At 37.4% G+C, this 9922-nt stretch overlaps 1 long non-coding RNA gene across 1 annotated transcript; it reads left to right on the top strand.

Moving 5' to 3' along the window:
* Positions 1-3665: 3665 nt before the first annotated feature.
* LOC148780145 (uncharacterized) lies at positions 3666-5215 on the top strand. The gene is made up of 2 exons (XR_016042607.1): positions 3666-3974; positions 4954-5215. It is a non-coding gene; the product is annotated as an uncharacterized LOC148780145 (long non-coding RNA).
* The last annotated feature ends 4707 nt before the right edge of the window (positions 5216-9922 follow it).

The following is a 9922-nucleotide window of genomic DNA, read 5'->3' as shown; positions in this document are numbered from 1 at the left end:
TCGCAGTTCTCGACAAATTCAGCAACTCGCAGACCAGAACAAAGACAAAAGCCATTTTGTAGAGAGTAGAAACACGACTTGGCAGAGAGTCGAAACACAACTCGACAGAGAACAGATGAGTCGAAAGTAAATATGAAGCCTTGGACAGTGCTTCTTTAGTCTATGAGTTTTTCTCAGTAAACTGCTAGTGCTGATTGATTCAACCATGGACGAAGGGGAGAGCTGAAGTTATTGTGCAAAGAGATAAAATAGCAAAGTGTGTTTTGCCAAGAAAAAATATCTGCCGATCCACAACTCCCAGGATACTATTTCAAGAAAGAGGGTTTTGAACAAGGTTTGCAAGAGACGACAAGTTCAATTTGATCATAAGGCAAAGCAGAATTTTAATGCAACCCAAAAGAATTTTAGAGAGAGGTAGGCGATGTCAAGGGGGGGTCTAAAGTGGCTGAAAAACTGATGGTCCGTGGCTAGGGGAAAGAGGTTGTGGCGAGAAAGAGAAGACATCATGGAGTAATAGGTTGGAACATAAGCAAAGGTGAAGCAAATTTAACCATGGTGAGCGCCAAGAGAGAGAAAGACAATATCAGAGAAATTGATCTCGACACAAAGTCAAATTTTGTTATTTAGGCGACCTGTACGCATTTTCTTCTCACTCTCTCTATCGATCTTGTTGAGAAGAGGCTCCTTTTCTAAGCATTGAAGATCAACCATGAGAAAACATAGGGAGAAGAACATATGTCTCTTCTCTATTCATCAGAAAACCTTACAAATAAGGAGGCGCGTGCGTTTGCAAAATCCGCATTCAAAATCCTCTGCTCCTCTTCTTTAAATCTCCGCGTGCAAACCGTCATCTTCATTTTTAGCCAACTCTCTCTCTCTCTCTCTCTCTCTCTCGTTCTCTTTCTCTCTTTTTCTTTCTTTTTGATTCAGGAACCTGAATCCCAAAAACTCTCTCTCTAAAAAAAAAAAGTCTATCTTTTAGGTTGACGTGCACAAGCATCTTAGGTTGAAGCATGCATAGAAAAGTTTTGTGCACCCCTTCGCCTCACACCCATATTCAATAGCTGCTGCATGTATCTTATCCTTAGTAGTCATTACTTCCAATGGGTCTTGACCATATAATTCGAATTTGCTTATTGCATTTTGAAGGATCCAGCACAAAAGAAAGTCTGATCCCTGATCTCGGCATTACCATAAAAAAGACTCCCCCTTCAGACCCCCCAATGACATCGCTTATTTAAAAGATTCAGCAACTCGCAGTCCGAGACAGATTCAGCAACTCACAGTCCAGAACACATGCCAGAATAGAGACAAAGGCTATATTGCGGAGAGTCGAAACACGACTCCGCAGAGAGTTGAAACACGACTCACTAGAGAGTAGAAGGAGAATCTGATGCCCGTACGGAATTCAACCTAAGATGGGACCCGTACGGAATTCAACTTTAGTTATTCTCTTCGTCCATGGTTGAATCAATCAACACTAACAGTTTAATGAGAAAAACTCATAGACTAAAGAAGCACTGGCAAATGCATCATGTTCGCTTTCGACTCTCTGTCGAGTCGTGTTTCGACTATCTATTGAGTCGTGTTTCAACTCTCTGCAAAATAGCCTTTCTTTGTTATGGAATGCGAGTTGTTGAATCTGTCTTGGACTATGAGTTAATGAATCTTTTAAATAGGGACGCCAAGGGGGGTCTAGGGTCAGATTTTTCTTTGTATTGGATCCTTCAAACTGAAATAAGAAAATTAGAATTGCATGGTCAAGACCCATCGGAAGTGATAACTACTAAGGATAAGAATATGGGTGCGGGGCTAAGGGGTGCACAAAAATTTTCCATGATGCTTCAACCTAAGATGCTTGTAGAGAGTACACGAGTCTAGGGCATGACGAGATGTCATTTTGGGGGCCATAGATTTGTGCGTTTCACATGGTCCTGTAATGACTACTACAAAAAGAGCTATGCAAAGGAAGAGAGAGAGTCACAGAACATCAAATAGAGAGGAGCAAGGGGATAACAAGATTGATAGAGAGAGAGAGAAGAAAATCTGTACAGGTCACCTAAATAAAGAAAATCCGACTTTGTGTCGAGAAAATCCGTATGGGTCGGGTTTTCTTTTGTGTTGGATCCTTCAAAGTGCAATAAGCAAATTGGAATTACATAGTCAAGACCCATTGGAAGTGATGACTGCTAAGGATAAGATAGATGCAGCAGTTGTTGAGGCCTTGGATCCTTAAGATAGATGCAGCAGTTATTGAAGCCTTAGATCCTTTGGTGAGAAAAATAAGGGATGAGAAGTATGGTTGAAAATATACGTGTGGGGCTAAGAGGTGCACAAAGCTTTCCATGCATGCTTCAACCTAAGATGCTTGTGAACGTCAACCTAAGAGAGAGAGAAAGACAACATCAGAGAGGGAGCAACTGTTTAACAGAGAGTCAGGACAAATATGAAATCGAGCTCAAATCCGACAACTTTAGATCTGAGGTACGAGCTCATATCAGAGGCTAAGGAGCTTATGGCTTTGATACCATATTAAAAACTCATAATACTGTAGAGAACTCTCTCTATATTAATTAATAAATAATATACAAGACCCCTTATAAATATACGGCTAGTAACAATTCTAGATAGACACCAATAGTTATTGATAATTACTAACTAATCTTATCATAATCCTAGACACCTAAGAGATATATATACCCATACATATACATATCCATACTGATATATATTCATTTTTTTTTCATAATGATGCATATCAATATAGATATCCATACTCTAACAAAAATTTGATTTATTGTTGAGTGACTTCCTCTCTTAAGTTAAGGTTAATTTTCAATCTTAACTATACATTTTAAGAAATGCGTTAGATAGGTTTTAGCAATAAAATTTTATTCGAAATATGCATTTTGCATATCAAATCAATGAAATACATAATGAATAGTTAAAGTTGGTAGTTCCAGCTTTCTCAATACCAAACAGATAAAAATGGCAACACCAAAGTTTATCAAATAAATATGGTTCTTAGCTTTCAGGCTACCAATTTTCACTATCTTCCTAGATTCCAGGAAATTCAGCAACAAGGATTTTCCAAGAAAAACTGCAGAGAAAGTTATCAAACGCATCCTAATACAATTTTGATGTGAACAAGATTGTCGAAAATCCAATACAAAGTTAGTACATTTATAAGTGGCTTTTGGAAAATAGTTAGTGTCTTAGATTCTATATTTGGTTCGCCATTTATTGTATATGAATAGCAAGCCAAGCTAGGTTTAAGGACTTAAGGTCTGAAAATATAGGCATTTGCTCAAGTTAGATATTTATGTGTTAGATAGGCATTCAAGGCTAAGAAAGAGGCCTACTGTGTCATTGTAAGAGAGAATAAGTTATAAAGATATTTGTTGGGGTTATAATGCTTTTGGTTTTAAAATAGAGAAAGATAGATTGATGTGAGTGTGCAATCAGAACAGAGGCTTTGGATTTAAGCCATGTTGGACATTCTTGGATGATCATGAATCTTACCAAGAGTAAAACTAGCTTATGTGAAATTAATATGTTCTGCCTAATATTATTTTCGTAATAGATTTTGTTAGGCTATATCATTTGTGGTGTATATCGTTAAAAGTCCTCAACATTTTTTAAACTCAACAAAGTCAAATAAAAAATATTCATTCAATGAACCTCTTTTTGTTTTGTTTTTTTATTAAAAATAATTTGCACGGGAATTCTCTCCCGCCAGTCTTGTAAACAAAACATCCCTCCATTGTCCCGCTCTCTCTCTCTCTACCCTTGCCCCAACACAGAGCTCTCTCTCACTCTAAGAACGCCTATTTTTCTCTCTCTCTTCCTTTTCCCGTTCCAAGAGATCTCTCTCTCTTTTCCAGGAATAAGAGACTTCTCTCTCTCAAGATCTCTCTTTCTCATTCCAACTAAACAAGGAAATACAAATTCTCACTACTTATAGGGACAAACAGGTATTCAATCTTGACTGTCATTTTCCTGTCCATTCTTGGGTATAATTTTGCTTTTTCTCTTACACAGTTTTGGTACTCTTAACTGTTTCTCTCTCTAGATTTCAGGGGTTTTCATGGGTCTTTCTTGACTATAAATTTGCTCTCTTTCTTGATTATGATCTAGAGAAAAAACCAGATTTGTTGGGATATGATCTAGATAGAAAAACCAGATTTTTATGGTCTATTTCTTGACTATGATTTTGCCCTCTTATGCAGTTTGGCGCTCTAACTGTTTCTCTATCTTGCTTGACTATGATTTTACTTCTTTGATTCTTTCTTATGCAGTTTGGCGCTCTAACTGTTTCTCTATCTTGCTTTATTATGATTTTACTTCTTTGATTCATCAAATGCAAAGAGAGATTCTGAACCCATTAGAAACATGGGGTAAATGAGTGAAAAAGGGTGATCCCAAAACCCACAGAATCAGGAAATTGGGGGTCTAAGAATATATTCTCATTCTATGTCTCTCTCTAGAACTCTTCCCTTCTCTCTTTCTCTATCGCTCAATATCCCCTCTCTCTCTCTCTCTCTCTCTCTCTCTCTCTCACACACACACACACACCCCCAAGGTAGGTGGAAATATCAATGAAAGGGTCATATGAATGACATCTTAATTTTGGGCAGCAAGAGAGGGATCAACCGACATCCATTTTTAGTTAAGATGAGATTGCAGCCTTGCTCTAAGAACAGTAGAAGTCATGGAAAGCCTTCATGATTATCATGAATGTGGAATACATAGTTCTTCAAGGGGATTCATAATGTGTATGAAGTGCACTAATTGTTTGATTTATTGTCTTCAATGTCATTCGCATAAATGATCTAATCTAGTTGCTTGGTTAATTTCAAATCAAATTCATTATTTTGTTGGAGTAGAATATGCATCAAATTTTCAAGAGTGATTCACCTAAAATTTGAAATTTGTTATTGTTGTTTGGGGTAGAGTTGACAATAGCAAGCCCTTTTGAAGTTGGAAGTACCCTTGCACGAATGACAACATTGACTCATATGTTAATCCTTCCTTAATCCATTCAAGGCTGCTGCTCAGCTTCCATGTTGCCCTTTCATGTACGGAATGAAAACTATATATATCAAAACAGTCCCCATCATGTTGCTTGATGTCGAACTTTGTTTTTTTTTCCTTAGTTGCCTTTGGTCCTTTGTTATGCTGTGAAAATTAATAAAGTGAGCTATGTTTACTTCAATCTGTGTGACTTCGATGTTGTTGGCATTATGAATACTAAGTACGATTATTTTTGGGCTTCATGCTTATGCAACTTTCTTTGGCTACTTTAGTTACTCTCATTGTGGGTCTTATGCTCAAGTTATACTTATAAGATTTACTTGATAAAAAACTTAATCTTAACGAAATCATAAGATTCTCTTGATTAATGTTGTGCTTCAATCATGGGATATGAATGGCAATGGATCATAGACAACTATCTATAAATATATGCAGCTCACAAGAAATGAACACCTAACTAGAAAAGGAAATGATGAAGCCACTAAATTCATCTGTTTTTTCCCTCCAAAAAAGACAAAAAAGCTCTTTAAAACATAGAAAGAAACCATGCAAAATTTGAAACCACTCTAATGTGACCAACTTTCCCTCTCAATAAGGAGATAGAGAAAAACACTCTTTTTTAAAGAAGCATGGCAATCCATGTAGTTTGGGACAAACTCTGATTTAACTCTATCTGGAATGATCAAATGAAGAAACATAATGATCTGCTTGTATTTTCTTATTGGTATTAACTCTATCGTGGCTCATATGAAACTTGGAAAATCTCTGCCAATATACATCGATTCCAAATGAGACCCCAACAAAGGACAAAAAGAAAACAATTTGCATGAACTCACATTTAGGCCAAATATCAATCAAGTAAAATCATGAACATTTGGCCCATAGTGAATTGTCCTAATTTTATTCTGCAATTTTCACTTTTTTTTGACCAAAAGCCACACATGAAACCTTAACAATAAAATTATGATTCTCAAGAGACCCCAGCCTTTATCAAGAGTTCATGCAAGTGGATACAACCAACATTATAAGAGAGGATATATAATGCATTACCAAGTGAAAGGAATAACACAAGGAAGGACTTGAGCTAGACAAAAAAGAATTAGATTTTGAGCATTTCCCCCAATTAATAACCAAAATAGATGCATAAAACAATGTAAGAAACAAAATCAAGATGGAGAGAACATCTTGTCTCACATGTTTACATTTTAAAAGCTTCATTCAATGTAGTATTGATTTCTTTAGTGGGCAGTTGCTTGCATCATGACTAGTTTGGCCACACCCATGCACTTGGCAATGCCTTGATTGCTTTGCTAATTCAATACCCCCTTTCTGGCGCTTTGTCCTTGGTCGTCCTTTTGTGATTGACCTAATAGGATTTTTTATGCCATTATCATCAATAACCACTTCGGCATCTTGTGTTTCACCTTGTAACAAGTGACACAACTCTCCATCTTGGCTGACCTTATTAGTTCGATCGATACTCTCAAGTGTGTCTAAGGTTTTTGCTGCTCACTCATAAACAAATCTGCACCATTCATCTTTCTTTGATGCTTTTGATGCAAGGGCATTCAACATATTGTAACTCCATGCAATTTCTCATTATATCTAATAGGATTAATTACCTTGTTTCTACATGGTAATGAACTCTCACGACGCCATCGCATGAGTATATATTTGTCTGGGATTTGAAAGACATTGGTTGCTACAAGAACTCATATTGCATGCCTGCATAGGATCCCCGAGAACTCATATTGTTGGCAACTACAAGAAAGAGTTTCCTCTGTGGCCTTCCAAGTCACCATGCACCCCCCCTCAACCTTTGAATAGTGTCTAACAATGAAACGCTTATCATTTATTTGCAAGATCGCATAAAGCTCCTTTTGCACTATTTCTTTTTTCAACAACTCAAAGGCATAAGGTGTGAGAACTTTAGATGCATTCACTTCAATAGGAGAATTTGTTATAAGCTTTGTGTTGTAATACTTTTGCTGCATTGTTTTCTCTTCCCCTACTTGATCTCTGCGATCAACAGCAACACCCACCTGGAATATACAAGTACTCATGAAGTTGAGACAAGGTTATTAAGTTAATACTCAAATAAAAAAAAGGAGAATGAAAAAAAAGTGGAAACCACATACATAAATAGAGAGGATAATGGAGTATCACATGCCTGCTCCACAAAATCTTTTAATAGTGTTTGGACATCCAAGAATCGTTTAATTAATGAATTGATTGACTATGAGCGTCCAGTGGTAGTCATTCCGGCAAAAAAGTAGCTTCTCAAATATGGCAATGCCCAACAGCTGTGATATGCATATAGATTTTGAATGTGGTTATCACAATTTAAACCATTGTCTTTAACCATTTCCATCCATCCACTTTCAAAGTCTTCTACTGTCTCCAAATTATATAACCTTTGAAATTCTTTTTGCCCAAGGCTCGTATAGTACCCCTAGTGGACTTGAGAACCAACCTAAGAACTTTGATTGTATGTGCCAAATGCAAAAAGCATGTTTGGTGGTAGGTAACTCCCTTTCCCTTGCATCTTTCAATGATAAGTCTTGGTCAGTCAAAATTATTTTTGGAGACTTTCGATTCTTGAAGCCCAAAAATGTATAAAGATGAAGTAAAAGAATAAGTAACTTAATTTAACAAAAAAAGTCAATAAGTCATAAGAAAAAGAATGCTTACTTTCAAGGCCCATGAAAACGAACACTTCCAAAGAAACATGTGTTTCCATGGTTGTTTACACCAACCCATATCCCATATGGCATATTGTAATTGTTTAAGCGGTAAGTGGTGTCAAATACAACCACATCACCATACAATTGATATGATCGAACGGATGTCCCATACAACCAAGCAATGTGCTCAAGACGATCAAATTCATTGACTTTCAATTCGTATTTGAAATCTGGGTCTAGCTCTCTCAAACTTTTACATAGCATTAGAAGCTTGGCAACGTCATTTTTGCATTCCAGGGCCTTGATCAAAGAGAGGAAATTTCGTACGTCCCTGTCACTAAAAGGCAAATGACCTGGTTCAAGACTCAACTCCAGTTCTAATATTCAAAGTATGCACTTCACCTCCACCCTAGCTTTCGACAATAATGCAATTCGCTCTTTGATGCTTTTAGGTATACTACGATGTGTGGGCAGAAAACGTAGTTCATTCTCACTCAATAATGCATGGTTATGATCATTTGTAAAATAAGACACCCTCCATTGTAGACTACCGAATATCATTTCTTGACATATATTCATTTTAACTGGACATCCACAAGGTGTTGTTTTTTGATTCCTTTTGCTACCACTTCCTTTTTTGGTTTAGAAAAACCAGATTTGTTTCACACATAGTGCTTTCTTGGAATGCTTCGACTTGTCTCATTCAACCCATAACTTTTATCTCACCGTACAATGAAACCACAACTCTTGGCAAAGTTGCAATAAAATCCATATGCCATTTGTTCAGTTGGAAATAGTTGATTCACATAGGGAACTTCACCAGTGTCAATTGATTGTATTCGAGACTGATTTGTATTTGCCGTCACTTGGAACATTTCCTCAGATAGCATACCCTATTCATGTTGAATAGGCAACAAGTAAGCGAACATGTGGTAAACTTTGTAATATGCAACAATGGGCAAATTGATAACATGCTTAATAGAAAATAAAAAGAGGAAACAAGGTAAATAGAATACCTTTACCTAATGGTTTAAAAATCGGCGAGTCGCAACGAATTCGCCCGAGTTGGCACATAAATTGGTAACCTCGTGCCGATTACATCGCAAAACTGGGAACCGCCTGGTTTTAGATCAGAACCGTCGGTTCTGAACCATAAACAGCCTATAACGACTCGTCTCAGTTGGCACGAGAATCGGTAACCCCGTGCCGATTACATCGCAAAATCGGGTAAATAGAATACCTTTACCTAATGGTTTAAAAATCGGCGAGTCGCAACGAATTCGCCCGAGTTGGCACATAAATTGGTAACCTCGTGCCGATTACATCGCAAAACTGGGAACCGCCTGGTTTTAGATCAGAACCGTCGGTTCTGAACCATAAACAGCCTATAACGACTCGTCTCAGTTGGCACGAGAATCGGTAACCCCGTGCCGATTACATCGCAAAATCGGGAACCGCCCAATTCTAGATCAGAACAGTCGGTTCTGAACCATAAACCATCTATAAAGGTCACAAACCCGGGAGAATTGGTCACATGACATCATTTTTTACCGGTTCTCTCCAGTTCTCAGTCACACATGGCAAGACGACTCGCCCCAGTTGGCACGAGAATCGGTAACCCCGTGCCGATTACATCGCAAAATCGAGAACCGCCCAGTTCTAGATCAGAACCCGGGAGAACTGGTCACATGACATCATTTTTTACCGGTTCTCTCCAGTTCTCAGTCACACATGGCACGCCTCAAAACTTAGTCACACATGGCACGCCTCAAAACTTAGTCACACGTGGCAAGCCTTCAACCCCACAGCGTCGTAGCCCTGCGTTTTCATGCATGCATGTAACAAAGCACAACGAAACTATTTATATCACACACTTTTATACTCATTCTTGGATGTGGGATAATTCCCACAAGTTGCATTAAATTAAAATAGACATTGAAAAACGATTGTTAATATGTAAAGCTATTACACTTGCCACAACGTGGCTTTATGGTTATTGCTTTTTCTTTGTTGAAGGACGCCTCAGGTTTGAACCCCAGCTCGGGTGCGTTACATTATTTTATTTTTGTATACATTATTTTATTCTTGTTGTAAAAAAAATAAAAAATGAGCAGAAAATAATGTTGTTAAAAAAAAAATTATTCCATTTGAAATTCTTCCTATCATCAATTTTTTTTACTAAATTTATTCTAGAATCTAAAAAA

This window comes from Amborella trichopoda, chromosome 10 (assembly GCF_054954075.1).
Source record: "Amborella trichopoda isolate Santa Cruz 75 chromosome 10, AtrichopodaSantaCruz75HAP2 v2.0, whole genome shotgun sequence".
NCBI lineage: Eukaryota > Viridiplantae > Streptophyta > Magnoliopsida > Amborellales > Amborellaceae > Amborella > Amborella trichopoda.
The sequence above is the reverse complement of the archived record's forward strand: the minus strand, read 5'-3'. Positions and strand labels throughout refer to the sequence as shown.